Source organism: Theropithecus gelada, chromosome 19 (assembly GCF_003255815.1).
Source record: "Theropithecus gelada isolate Dixy chromosome 19, Tgel_1.0, whole genome shotgun sequence".
Taxonomy (NCBI): Eukaryota; Metazoa; Chordata; class Mammalia; order Primates; family Cercopithecidae; genus Theropithecus; species Theropithecus gelada.
In genome coordinates this window covers 28325827-28339708 of record NC_037687.1, presented here as the reverse complement: position 1 = coordinate 28339708, position 13882 = coordinate 28325827, and the positions used below count along the sequence as shown (strand labels likewise).

Below are 13882 nucleotides of genomic sequence, written 5' to 3'. Positions count from 1 at the left end.
CTGAGGTGGATATGGTGGCTCACGCCTGTAATCCAGCACACTGCGAGGCCAAGGCAGGCAGATCACTTGAGCTCCGGAGTTCGAGACCAGTCTGGGCAACAGAGCGAGAGCCTGTCTCTACTAAAAATACAAAAATTAGCCGGGTGTGGTGGTGGGTGCCTGTAATCCTCAGCTATTCAGGATTCTGAGGCATGAGAATCACGTGAATCCGGGAGGCGGAGGCTGCGGTGAGCTGAGATCACGTCACTGCACTCTAGCCTGGGCGACAGAGCAAGACTATGTCTCAAAAACAAAACAAACAAACAAACGAAAAACCTGAATTCGCTGCAAGGACCAAAGTTGGCCACCAGACATCAGTATACCCAGGATAATAGGACTACAGACCCATGGAGTAGGATGGGATCACCCAGTGCAGCCACCTCATTTTACAGAAGGACTTCAAAGAGGAAGAAGGTCTTGCATGTCACACAGCTGAACTGCAGAGTTGAGATTCAAACTCAGGCCCAGGATGGATGAGCACTGCTGGTTACACAGTCTCCTTTAACTAAGCTTAGAGTGGGACGGATGCTGCTGAGGAAGGAGACCACTACTACTCCTGATGCCCTCCTCCCCCAACCTTGCCTAGTTCACAAGACAGGAGGAGACAGAAAGCAAAAAGCCAGAAAGAAACAAAAGTAAGATAAATAGCCAGACAACCTTGGCACCACCACCTGGCCCTAGGAGTTAAAAAAGGTAATAATAATAACATCAACCCCTGACCTAAACTACTTGTGTTATCTGTAAATTCCAGACACTGTAAGAAAAAAGCATTGTAAAACTTTTTGTTCTGTTAGCTGATGCATGTAGCCCCCCAGTCACGTTTCCCACGCTTGCTCAATTTATCACAACCCTTTCACGTGGACCCCTTAAAGTTGTAAGCCTTTAAAAAGGCCAAGAATTTCTTTTTCAGGGAGCTTGGCTCTTAAGATGTGAGTCTGCCGATGCTCCCGGCCAAATACAAAACCTCTTCCTTCTTTAATCCAGTGTCTGAGGAGTTTTGTCTGCGGCTCGTCCTGCTACACTGCAAGGGCTTGAGAAAAAGGGAACTCCCTACAAGCTGCCCAAAGATTAAGCCTCTGCTTCCTTCCTTCTACCACCAAATTCTGCCATGAGAGCAACTCTTGAAGATCTGTTTGACCTGGGAAATTACAAGATTGCATTGCTAAGGCACCAGGTTTGACCAGGAGTCAGTAACTTTGAAATGTGTGTGTTAAGGTCCTGACTTCTGCAACAGTGACTTGGGACTAGGAGGGAGGGCACTGTTATCCAGTACTCTTGGGGAAAGGCAATGTTGTGCAAAGAAAAACAACAGAAAGAAAGAGAGAAAGAGAAGAAAGGAAGAGAGGAAAGAGAGAAAGGAAAGAAAGAAAGAGAGAGAGAGAGAGAAAGAAAGAGAAAGAAAGAAGAAAAGGAAGGAAGGAAGGAAGGAAGGAAGGAAGGAAGGAAGGAAGGAAGGAAGGAAGGAAGGAAGGGAGGGAGGGAGGGAGGGAGGGAGGGAGGGAGGGAGGGAGGGAAACCCACCAGGCTTGGAGTCACAAAACCCAAGGGGAACTTTCTGTATTGCCAAATATTCCTTTTAACCAGTCAATTGGGACATTAACTCCAGGAAGTATGAATATAAAATTGTTCTATTTTTTCTGATCACTGATTCAATCATGCTCTTTTTTTGTTTGTTTGTTTTTTGAGACAAGAGTCTTGCTCTGTCACCCAGGCTGGAGTGCAGTGGTGCGATCTTGGCTCACTGCAAACTCTGCCTCCTGGGTTCAAGTGATTCCCATGCCTCAGCCTTCCAAGTAGCTGGGACTACAGGTATGCGCACTACCACACCCAGCTAATTTTTGTATTTTTCCTATTAAAGATGGGGTTTCGCTATGTTCACGAGGCTGGTCTCCAGCTCCTAACTGCAACTGATTCGCTCACCTCAGCCTCCCAAAGTGCTGGGATTACAGGTGTGAGTCACCGTGCCCAGCCTTCTCTGTTTCTTGATATGAGAGTTGGGTCCCCTGCTTCTCCCATACCTTCTCCAATTCCACCATTGGCAGACACCCGTGCAGCCTGTTACTGCTTTCTTGGGTGACATATCACCTAGATTGCGGAAGCCCAGCTACCCTCCCTCGTGTCCATCCACCCTCTGCTATAGACAAAATGTATGTGTCCTTCCAAAATCTAGGTTGAAGTCCTAACCCCCAATGTAATGATATTTGAAGTCAAGACTTTTGGAAGGTGATTAGGTCATGAGGGTGGAGCCCCCATGAATGGGATTAGTGCCCTTAATAAAACACCCCAGAGAACTGTCCCTCCTACCATGTGAGGACACAACCAGAAGGCACTATCTGTAAACCAGGAAGTGAGTCCCCATCAGACACTGAGTCTGCTGACACCTTGATCTTGGACTTCCCAGCCTCTAGAACTATGAGAAAAAAAATTTTCATTGTTTACAACCCACCCAGCCTATAGTATTTTTGTTATACTAGCTAGAAAGGACTCAGAAACTCACACATCCTAACCATGCTGGACTGGGGAGTACAGGCTACACTGCCCTAAGCCCCTCATTGCCTCCAGCTTTTCCTCTCTAATGCTCCTCTTCCCTGCACAGGGAGATGCAGGGCACAGCAAGAAGTTGGCTGCCCACACAGACACCCAATGGGGAGATAGCACGTTGATTCCTCCCATTCTATCAGGAAACCCAAGTCTTTCCTAGACACTTTATTGGAGCATCCCCTCCTACCCAGAGCCCTGGTAGACGTGAAGAGTTCAGGGAAAGACAGGATGATGAAGCATCTCACCAAAGACTTCTCACCTGTCCAACAGCCAGCTGGCAGCTTTGTTTTTTTGGGGAAACTAGGCAGAGAGAAGCTTTCTGACTGCATTATTGGCTGCCCTCTTTAAACCATTTAAGAGGCAACAGAAAAAGTCCTATTCAGGGCAGGGCACAGTGGCTCATGCCTGTAATCCCAGGACTTTGGGAGGCCAAGGTGGGTGGATCGCTTGAGGTCAGGAGTTTGAGACCAGCCTGGCTACATGGCAAAACCCCCCCGTATTAAAATTACAAAAATTAGGTGGATGTGATGACAGGTGCCTGTAATCCCAGCTACTTGGGAGGCTGAGGCAGAAGAATTGCTTGAACCTGGGAGGTGGGTGTTGCAGTGAGCCAAGATCACACCACCTGGACAACAGAGTGAGACTCCATCTCAAAAAAAAAAAAGAAAAAGAAAAAAGAAAAAAGAAAAAAAAAGAAAGAAAAAAAAGAAAGAAAGAAAAAGAAAGAAAAAAGAGAAAGAAAGAAAAAAGAAAGAAAGAAAGAAAGAAAGAAAGAAAGAAAGAAAGAAAGAAAGAAAGAAAGAAAGAAAGAAGGGAAGGAAGGAAGGAAGGAAACAAAATGTCCTATTCAACACCTGCTAATGAGGAGGACTTTGGTGTCATTTATACAGAAAATGTCATCTTTATTAAATAAGTCATACCCCCACCCTCAAATTTTAGCAGCAAAATGGCTTGCAAAGAGTTTCTGCCATGGTTTGAATGCTTGTGTCCCTCCAAAATTCATGTCGCAACTTAATCCCCAATGCAATAATATGAAGAGACAGGGCCTTTAGGAGGTGATTTTGTCATGAGGACTCCTCCCTCATGAATGGGATTAAAGACTATAAAAGAGGCTTCACGCAGTGTTGGCCCTTTATTGCCCTCCCACCTTCCATAACAGAGGCACACCTTGGAAGCAGAGATCAGGCCTTCACCAGATACTGAACCTGCTGGTGCCTTGATCTTGGACTTCAGCCTCCAGAACCATGAGAAATACTTTTTTTATTATTTAAATATTACCCAGTTTGTGGTATTCTGTTATAGCCACACAAACGAACTACGACAGCCTGTAACATGAAGATGGCACCACTCCTGCCCCACTCTCATGAGACCTCTTCATGAAAGCACTGGCAATGCTCACAATGGATTTTGGAACAGGCAGAGATGAACTCTCCCAAGTGGTAATTCCCCCACCTTTATCAACAGCCTCCAGCTCTAGAGAGCACCACATTTTATTTCGTCTTGATTTTTTCTTTTCTTTTTTTTAAAGATGGAATCTCACTCTGTTTTCCAGGCAGGAGTGTACTGGCATAATCTCAGCTCACTGCAACCTCCACCTCCCAGGTTCAAGAGATTCTCCTGCCTCAGCCTCCCAAGTAGCTGGGATTACAGGCATGCACCACCACGCCTAATTTTTGTACTTTTTCTTAGCAGAAACAGGGTTTCACCATGTTGGCCAGGGTGGTCTCTAACTCCTGACCTCGTGATCCATCCACCTCAGCCTCCCAAAGTGGTGGGACTACAGGCATGAGCCACTGTGCCCGACCTTAAATTTTTTTGGTAGATATGGGGTCTTGCTTTGTTGCCTATGCTGATCCCAAATTCCTGGCCTCAAGCAGGCCTCCTGCCTCAGCTATCCAGGAGACTAGGATGATAGGAGTGAGCCACCACACCCAGCCTACATCTATTGTTCCTAGACATCTGTATGCGGACACCCTGCAAGCACCTCAACATGTCCAAAACACATGCATTATCCTCCCATGCTCTCCTAAATGCTCCCAGACTGAAAGCCCTTCTTCCCCTTGTATCCTTGATCTTAGCTTACCATGCTACCACTGCCCAAACTCAAAATCTTAGAGACAACCCTGACTCATCCCTCACTCTACGTATTGGCAACTCCTAGCCATTCTCCCTCCCAAATATCAGGTGGTGCTGCCTCCTCCACCCTCCCAGCTGCCACTGATCCTGATATTTCATCACTTGGACTGTGTACACATATGTATGTTAAAAGCATAGATGCCCATTTTCTGCCTCAGGGGAGCTGGGAGCCTGACATTTCTGGGAGCACTGCGTGGAGTTAATGTCAGCTGCTTTTGGCATGGCAGCTTTGTCTGGTCCGGCTGGGATCTCGTTGCTTAACCCATAGGAAGATGCCCAGTTTCAAAAGGAGGTGGTGCAGGTTTGCAAGTGCATAACTCAGCAAAAGAAAACTAAGAACAACTTACTCCTGGAGTAGTATACATGTGCCGCCTACCTAACCTACTTAACGAAACCCAGACCTTTTCATATTTCTCCCAGTTTGGCACTGACACGGTTCAGACTGTCCAGAATTTAAAATACTGGAAATAACAAAGGCTATGTGCATTTGTGGAGTTTGAGTCTGAGGATGTTGCCAAGATAGTTGCTGAAACAATGAACAACTATCTGTTTGGTGAAAGACTCGTGGAGTGTCATTTTACGTCACCTGAAAAAGTACATAACGAACTCTTTAAAGACTGGAATATTCCATTTAAGCAGCCATCAAATCCATCAGTGAAATGGTATAATCAGAATCGGACACTAACACAAAAGCTACAGATGGAGGAGTGATTTAAAAAGAAAGAAAAATTACTCCGGAAGAAATTAGCTGGCTGGGCATGGTGGCTCACGCCTGTAATCCCAGCACTTTGGGAGGCTGAGGCAGGTGGATCACCTGAGGTCAGGTGTTGGGGAAAAGCTGAGTGTTGGGAAAAAAGCTGAGGCAGGGCTTGCATGTCTGACATAATGTAAAAGAGTCTTGGAACATGTCCAGGATCCAGGGTCTAAAACCCCTCGTGACCTTTGGAACACCAAGCTCTGCGCTAAAGGGTGGAAGGCTGCCCTGCTGCACCATAATCTAAGCCCAGGGCATAAAACCCCTTGTGGCTTGGATGGAATCCAGGGCTCAGGGCATAAAACCCCTCGTGGCCTCTGGAATGTGTCTAGACTTGCTGGCTCCTTGTTTCTAGCATTCCTAGGCTCATAGATCAATTGTATCTTAAACTAGAACATGTTTCCCATTATCTTAAGTAGCAGAACATGTTCCATATGCTTCAAAGAAAATGTTAAACCATCACAGCTGTAAATCATGTGCTTGATGCACCACTTTCTTTCAACCCCCACATCCTCACCACATGCTGCTGTGTTTGATCATCAATAAACAGTGCTGGCTTCCAGAGCTCGGGGCCTTCGCAGCCTCCACACTAGCATTGGCCCCCTGGACCCACGTTATGCACTCTTAACTTGTCTTTTCTCATTCCTTTGACTCTGCTGGACTTTGTAGCCCCCATGGCCTGGCGCTGGGTCTGATCACCCCAACATTCCTGGCACCCAACGTGGGGCAACGAAAACCCCAGTGAAGGAACGTTAGAGCATGTGAAAGTGGAGGAGGTATTATCAGAGGACACCGAGGACAACTGAAAGAAGCTCGGTGGGAAAGCTGAGCACGCGGAAGAACCAGGGTAACAATCAGACAAAGTGAAAGCAAGTATTCTACTTATTTGAATTTCTTTTTTTTTTTTTTTTTTTTTTTTTTTTTTTTTTTTTTTTTTGAGACGGAGTCTCGCTCTGTCGCCCAGGCTGGAGTGCAGTGGCGCGATCTCAGCTCACTGCAAGCTCCGCCTCCCGGGTTCCCGCCATTCTCCTGCCTCAGCCTCCCGAGTAGCTGGGACTACAGGCGCCCACAACCGCGCCCGGCTAGTTTTTTGTATTTTTTTTTTAGTAGAGACGGGGTTTCACCGTGGTCTCGATCTCCTGACCTTGTGATCCGCCCGCCTCGGCCTCCCAAAGTGCTGGGATTACAGGCATGAGCCACCGCGCCCGGCCTTATTTGAATTTCTTAAAGCATTTACTACGAAGAGGGGCAGTGAAAGTTAGTACTCAAAAATTTGTTATCACTCTTTAGTACAGTAAAGTAGTTTTGCCCATGGTTTCCAGAACAAGGGACTATGGAGTTGGATGAATGGGAGAGAATTCGCAGAGATTTTAAAAAGGCGTATAAAGAGGGAGCAAAAATTCCAGTTTCCGTTTGGTCAATGTGGGCACTAATAAAGGCAGCTCTTGAGCCATTTCAAACAGATGATGAGGCAGATTCAGATGAGGAAGAGGAGAACGAGTGTAAAAAACTAACTTCAGATTCTGAATGCAAGGAGCAAAAACGAGAAGAGGTTAAAGAAGGCGAAACTGAAAAAGGTATATTTTACTAGCCTGTTGGCTCCACCTGCTGAATTAAGTGAATGGCCACCTCCTCCCTTTCCCCTTAATGGGTGAGAAAGTGAATTAGCTGTAAAACTTACTGCTCCTGTACTTGCAACGTTAAAACCTGGAGCAATTGCTGGTGCTATACAAAATTCTATTCAAAAAGCTAGAGCAAGCAGGGTGCAGTGGCTCACGCCTGTAATCACAGCACTTTGGGAAGCCAAGGCAGGCAGACCACGAGCTCAGGAGATCAAGACCATCCTGGCTAACATGGTGAAACCCTGTCTCTACTAAAAATACAAAAAAATTAGCCGGGCATGGTGGTGTGCACCTGTAGTCCAGCTACTTGGGAGGCTGAGGCAGGAGAATTGCTTGAACCTGGGAGGTGGAGGTTGCAGTGAGCCAGGATTGCACCACTGCACTCCAGCCTGGGTGACAGAGTGAGACTCTGTCAAAAAAAAGAAAAGAAAAAAAGCTAGAGCTGAGGGAGACCTTGAAGCATGGCAATTTCCAGTTACTATAATACAGCAAGGAGGACAGAATATAACTAATTGGGTCACTTTTCCTTTTAAGTTACTGAAGGAATTTAAGTAAGCCATTAGTCAATATGGGCCGAACTCTCCTTTTGTGCAAACTTTGTTACAAAATGTGGCTCTTGATAATAGGTTAATACCATATAATTGGGATACTTCAACAAAATCTGTTCTCACTCCGTCTCAGTATTTACATTTTAAAACCTGGTGGGCTGATGAAGCTCAAACTCGGGCAAGGGAAAACTCACAAATGCAGCCACCTGTGCCTGTTTCCTTTGAACAGTTAATGGGAGTTGGCCCTAATTGGGGTAGATTAGAAAATCGGCCGGGCACGGTGGCTCAAGCCTGTAATCCCAGCACTTTGGGAGGCCGAGACGGGCGGATCACGAGGTCAGGATCGAGACCAGCCTGGCTAATACGGTGAAACCCCGTCTCTACTAAAAAATACAAAAAACTAGCCGGGCGAGGTGGCGGGCGCCTGTAGTCCCAGCTACTCGGGAGGCTGAGGCAGGAGAATGGCGTGAACCCGGGAGGCGGAGCTTGCTGTGAGCTGAGATCCGGCCACTGCACTCCAGCCTGGGCGACAGAGTGAGACTCCGTCTCAAAAAAAAAAAAAAGAAAAAGAAAAGAAAAGAAAATCAAGCAGTAATGGAGGATGTTGCCATTGTTCAACTGCGATCTGTGCACTTACAGGCATGGGAAAGGATAAATATTACAGGGGAAAAACATCCTTCTTTCAGATCTGTCCAACAAGGACCTAAAGAACCATATATTGTTTTTATTGCTCGGCTCCAAGAGGCTGTGTATAAAGCCATAACTGATAAAACACCTCAGGATGTTGTAACACAGCTTCCTGCATATGATAATGCTGATGCAGAATGTCAAACTGCTCTCAGACCTATGAGACAGAAGGCTCATTTGGCTGACTATATTGGGGCTTGCGACGGTATTGGAGGTAACTTGCATAGGGCTACTCTTTCAGCTCACGCTATGGCTGGATTGAAAGTAGGAAGGCCCCATTTCTCAGGCTCTGGCTTTAATTATGGGCAATCTGAATACACAAAAAAGGAATGTAGAAAAGGAAAATAAAAAGGCTGGGCAAGATATATGGTGGAGGGATGCACATACAAAGAGCCGGGGAAAAGGAAAGATAATTATATGGGGAAGAGGATTTGCTTGTGTCTCTCCAGGTGACAATCAGGTACCTGTGTGCTGCCCATCAAACAGCCGAAGACCTATCACGAGCCACAGCATCTAGTGGACCCACTTGTACAATGCAAATTGAAGGCTTGAGGATTGCCTTCTTGCTCTACTGTTGCACAAGAAGGATAAGCCTCGATTTGATTTTTCTATGCCTTCCGTTAGAAGGGGCCTGTTTCTCATTATCAGTGGAAAGTTTTACACCATGATAATTAACCGAAGAGGCAGAAGCTGAGTTACAGCTTGTAGAACAAATGCTTCAGCAATGGCATGCCTCCCAGCTATAGCCACAAAAGTTTTTGCGTCTGTTTCGCTAGATTTACTAACGTGGGTTTGAGGGTATGCTTGTGTTTTTTGCAGGAGACAAACAAATGTGTGGATGCCCTCAAGATGTGTACAACCATGGAATGGGAGACTGGAGGGACCAATGGATCCCAGCCAAGGACCTGGTTCCCCCAGTATGAGCCATGAGCCAGTTTAAATCTGAATGTGAAGATGGAACGAGGACCAACCGGAGTCAGGCTGACATCAACCCCCATAACACGGGGACAGATCAAGAAAACCACACAGGAAGCTGAGAAACTGCTGGAGCACCAGGGTTTTACCTTTTGCTGGGATTCAGAGGTACAACAGATGCTTAACGGACCAATGCTTTCTGACTGAGCTCCTCTCTACCTGAATACAAGACACCTTAATAGTTAGGCAGGAATATCGTCGCCCCTATTCAGCATGAAGAAGTTGCGGAAGACGGACCTTCATCCTTCTGCAACCCTTAGGATTAAGGATCCTCCTGTAAATGGGAAAGGGGAAATATGTAAGAAGCATTCAAACCAGAGTGACTCCATTTTGAATACGGGCCAATGCATCCTAATGAGGAAGGGATGAAAAAAATGAATATATTTATAAGATATAAATATCCCCCATATGCCTGGGACCTGTTGTTGGATGCTTACAGATTGACACACAAGCCTGGTTGGCAGTAGTCCCCGGAAAAAATAAATCACAGGCTGCTTTGCATATGATTTGGGGGCATAGTTTAAAATACAATTATTCCAGTCCTAAAACTCTGAAGTTCCATCCCAATAAGCTCGAATGGGAGCAAAACAAAGTTACATTTGAAGGTGTGGATGCTGGAACTTGGGAAGATTGTATAGTAAGACTGAGGTGCTACAAAGTAACTCCTGTGGAATCATCATTGATTAGTCCCCTAACCGGATCTTTAAGGAAAATTGCACCGGAAAGCCTTCCTGTAGAACAAATGTAGTAAACCAGTGGAATTGCTGGCAAAGGAATCATACAAAGTATGTTCGCACGGAAGCTAATGCCCCTATCATGTGGAGTCCTGCTGGCATTGTTGCCCGTAGCCCAAAAATGGTATCTCCTGCCATAGGACAGGAACATTCTGAATTATGGAAATTAGTTATGGCTCAAAGTTCAATCAAAAGTTGGGAGGGTAAATATAAAAGGTATAGAGGGGAGGGAGGTAAAAATAAATATGCTCTCTCTTTTCTTTCCAACAGGACCCTTTGGATTCAAAGTTGTGTTCAGCCACCTTTTATGTTAGCAATAGGAAATGTTACCAACTTTTAATAAAAATCAGACTATCCTGATAATTAAAGCCAGAGAAGGAGTTTGGATCCCTATATCTCTAAATAGAACATGGGAGGCATCATCCTCCATTCATATTGTAACTAAGATCCTTAAAAAACTCTTATCCCAAAGATTTATAGTTGCTCTTACATTTGCTATAACTGGCCTCATTGCTGTTACTACTACCACCGCAGTAGCTAGTGTGGCTTTACATTCATCTGTGCAAACTGCTGAATTTGTCAATAAGTGGCAAAAGAATTCCACAAAATTATGGAACTCCCAAGCTCAAATAGATAAAAAAAATAGTTAACCAAATTAATAATCTCCGTCAGACAGTGATTTGGATGGGAGATCATATTATGAGTTTAGAAAGTAGAATTCAAATGCAATGTGACTGGAATACATCTGACTTTTGTATTACTCCTCATAGTTACAATGAGACAGAACATCCATGGGAAAAAGTTAAACGCCATCTAGAGGGTAGAGAGGAAAATCTTACCCTCAATATCATAAAACTAAAAGAGCAGGTTTTTGAAGCCTCTCAGGCTCACTTAGCCCTGCTCCTTGGAACTGATATTTTGAACAAGACAGCGGATGGGTTGTCTGCAATCATTCCTCTCAAATGGATTACGGCCATTGAAAGCTCTACATTTGCAAATTCTGTTCTAATAATTAGGTGCTTGTGCTGTCTCCTTTACTCTGCAAATGCAGAAGCCACCTCTGGAGAGAAAGCCGCCATCAAGAACAAGCAATGATAGCTGTGGCGGTTTTACAAAAAAGAAAAGGCGGGCATGTTGGGGAAAAGCTGAGTGTTGGGAAAAAAGTTGAGGCAGGGTTTGCTAGTCTGACATAATATAAAAAGAGTCTTGGAACATGTCCACAGTCCAGGGTCTAAAACCACTCGTGGCCTTTGGAACACCAAGCTCTGTGCTAAAGGGTGGAAGGCTACCCTGCTGCACCATAATCTAAGCCCAGGGCATAAAACCCCTCATGGCTTGGATGGAATCCAGGGCTCAGGGCATGAAACCCCTGCTGGCCTCTGGAATTTGTCTAGACTTGCTGGCTCCTTGCTTCTAGCATTCCCAGGCTCATAGATCGATTGTATCTTAAGCTAGAAGAACATGTTTCCCATTATCTTAAGTAGCAGAACATGTTCCATATGCTTCAAAGACAATGCTAAATCATCACGGCTGTAAGTCACGTGCTTGATGCACTGCTTTCTTTCAACCCCTACATCCTCACCACCTGCTTCTTTGTTTGATCACCAATAAATAGTGCAGGCTTCCAGAGCTTGGGCCTTCGCAGCCTCCACACTAGCGTTGGCCCCCTGGACCCACCTTATGCACTCTTAACTTATCTTTTCTCATTCCTTTGACTCCACTGGACTTCATAGCCCCCACAGCCTGGTGTTGGGTTTGATCACCCCAACAGTCAGGAGTTCGAGACCAGCATGGCCAACATGGTGAAACACTGTCTCTACTAAAAATACAAAAATTAGCCAGGCATGGTGGCAGGCACCTGTAATCCCAGCTACTTGGAAGACTGAGGTAGGATAGTTGCTTGAACCTGGAGGCAGAGGTTGCAGTGAGCCAAGATTGGGCTACTGCACTCCAGCCTGGGTAACAGAGCAAGATTCAATCTCAAAAAAAAAGGAATTAGCTAAAAAAGGAATTATGATTTTCCTTCGATTTTCCAGAAAACAGAAAGTATTTCAAAAACTAATTGTCAGACATCTACAAAAGGCCAAGGTTTATATAAGAAGAAGAAAAAGGTTTTAGGCACTCTTGACACTCCTGAGAAGACTGTGGATATCCAGGGCCTCACACCAGTTTGTACACCAATATTTCTGGAGAGACAAAAATCTGAAGTGGCTGAAATGAATGACGATGATGAAGATAATGAAATCGTTTTCAAACAGCCCATATCCTATGTAAAATAAGAAACACAAGAGACTCAAACACCTACACATTCACGGAAAAAAAAGATGAAGAAAAAGCAATCCGTGATTTTCAATGTATTACATATAATATTTCTTCTGAAAAATATAATATTTTCATGAGAGTGGACTTTGTGTTTTACCAGGTACAATGAAATGCAACCCTTGACAAGCTTTTCAGAGGTAAAATACACTGTTTTGTCAAGTTAAGGAGAAATCTGTAATTCTGGATTGCCTGCCCTTGGCTGAAATACAGGGGTGCATACCAGCTTGCACTGGCTTGGCTGACATTGCCTCTTTGTCCTAGCCTCTAGTTTTCTTTTGGTATTTCACAGCTCTCCTTAGTTACTCTACCTGGATAGAAAGTTGACAACTAACTGCAGGTTTAAGTACTAAACTGCAGCCTTTTTCTTTCTTTTTTTTTTTTTTTTTTTTTTTGAGACAGAGTCTTGCTCTGTTACCCAGGCTGGAGTGCAGTGGCGCAATCTCAGCTCACTGCAAGCTCCGCCTCCCGGGTTCACGCCATTTTCCTGCCTCAGCCTCCCAAGTAGCTGGGACTACAGGCGCCCACCACCACGCCTGGCTAATTTTTTTACATTTTTCGTAGAGACGGGGTTTCACCGTGTTAGCCAGGATGATCTCGATCTCCTGACCTCGTGATCCACCTGTCTCGGCCTCCCAAAGTGCTGGGATTACAGGCGTGAGCCACTGTGCCCGGCCTCTGCAGCCTTTTTCTATCACCAGCAGATAAAGACCACCAATCTGGTTTGTCCATCTACATGGTTTGTCAGGGACATTTAACTCAAGAGGGTGCTTTAGATTTCAACATCAGATGGTTGAAGCTGGAAAGTAAATTATATGTAGTGTGAGAAGGCAGTTCCAGTTTTTCGTTTTGTTTTGTTTTGAGACAGAGTCTTGCTCTGTTGCCCAGGCTGGAGTGCAAAGGCACGATCTTGACTCACTGCAACCTCCGCCTCCTGGGTTCAAGTGATTATCCTGCCTCAGCCTCCCCAGTAGCTGGGATTACAGGCGCGTGCACCACCATGCCTGGTTAGTTTTTGTATTTTTAGTAGAGACAGGGTTTCAACATGTTGGCGAGGCTGGTCTCAAACTCCTGACCTCGTGATCCACCCGCCTCGGACTCCCAAAGTGCTGGGATTACAGGCGTGAGCCACCGCACCCAGACCAGCAGTTCCAGTTTTAGCATAGATTTGCTTATGTGTTAGTTCAAATTTTAATAGAGATTCAAAAATGACTCATTTTTACCAATAATGTTAAATTAGTTTTTGTTGGGCTAGCATGGATTCATAACCACCATTTTATACTAGCATCATCAGTGAGGAATTGTATTTCAAGGTTCAAACAAAAACCAGCAAATAAACTTTTTTCTACAAAAAAAAAAAAAAAAAATAGCACAGATGCCCACGTGCCCACAAGCTCCATGCTGAGCCCTTTACATACACCACGTTTGAATGTCATAGCAACTCTGAGACAAGTGTTCTTGCTCAGCTCCCGAGTGAAACTGAAGCTCAGAGAGGCTAAGCAAATTACCCAAGGTGACTCAGCTTTT

At 45.1% G+C, this 13882-nt stretch overlaps 1 pseudogene; it reads left to right on the top strand.

Annotated features, from left to right (window-relative positions):
- The first annotated feature begins 4936 nt into the window (after nucleotides 1–4936).
- Nucleotides 4937–12674, top strand: LOC112611912 (annotated as a pseudogene).
- The last annotated feature ends 1208 nt before the right edge of the window (nucleotides 12675–13882 follow it).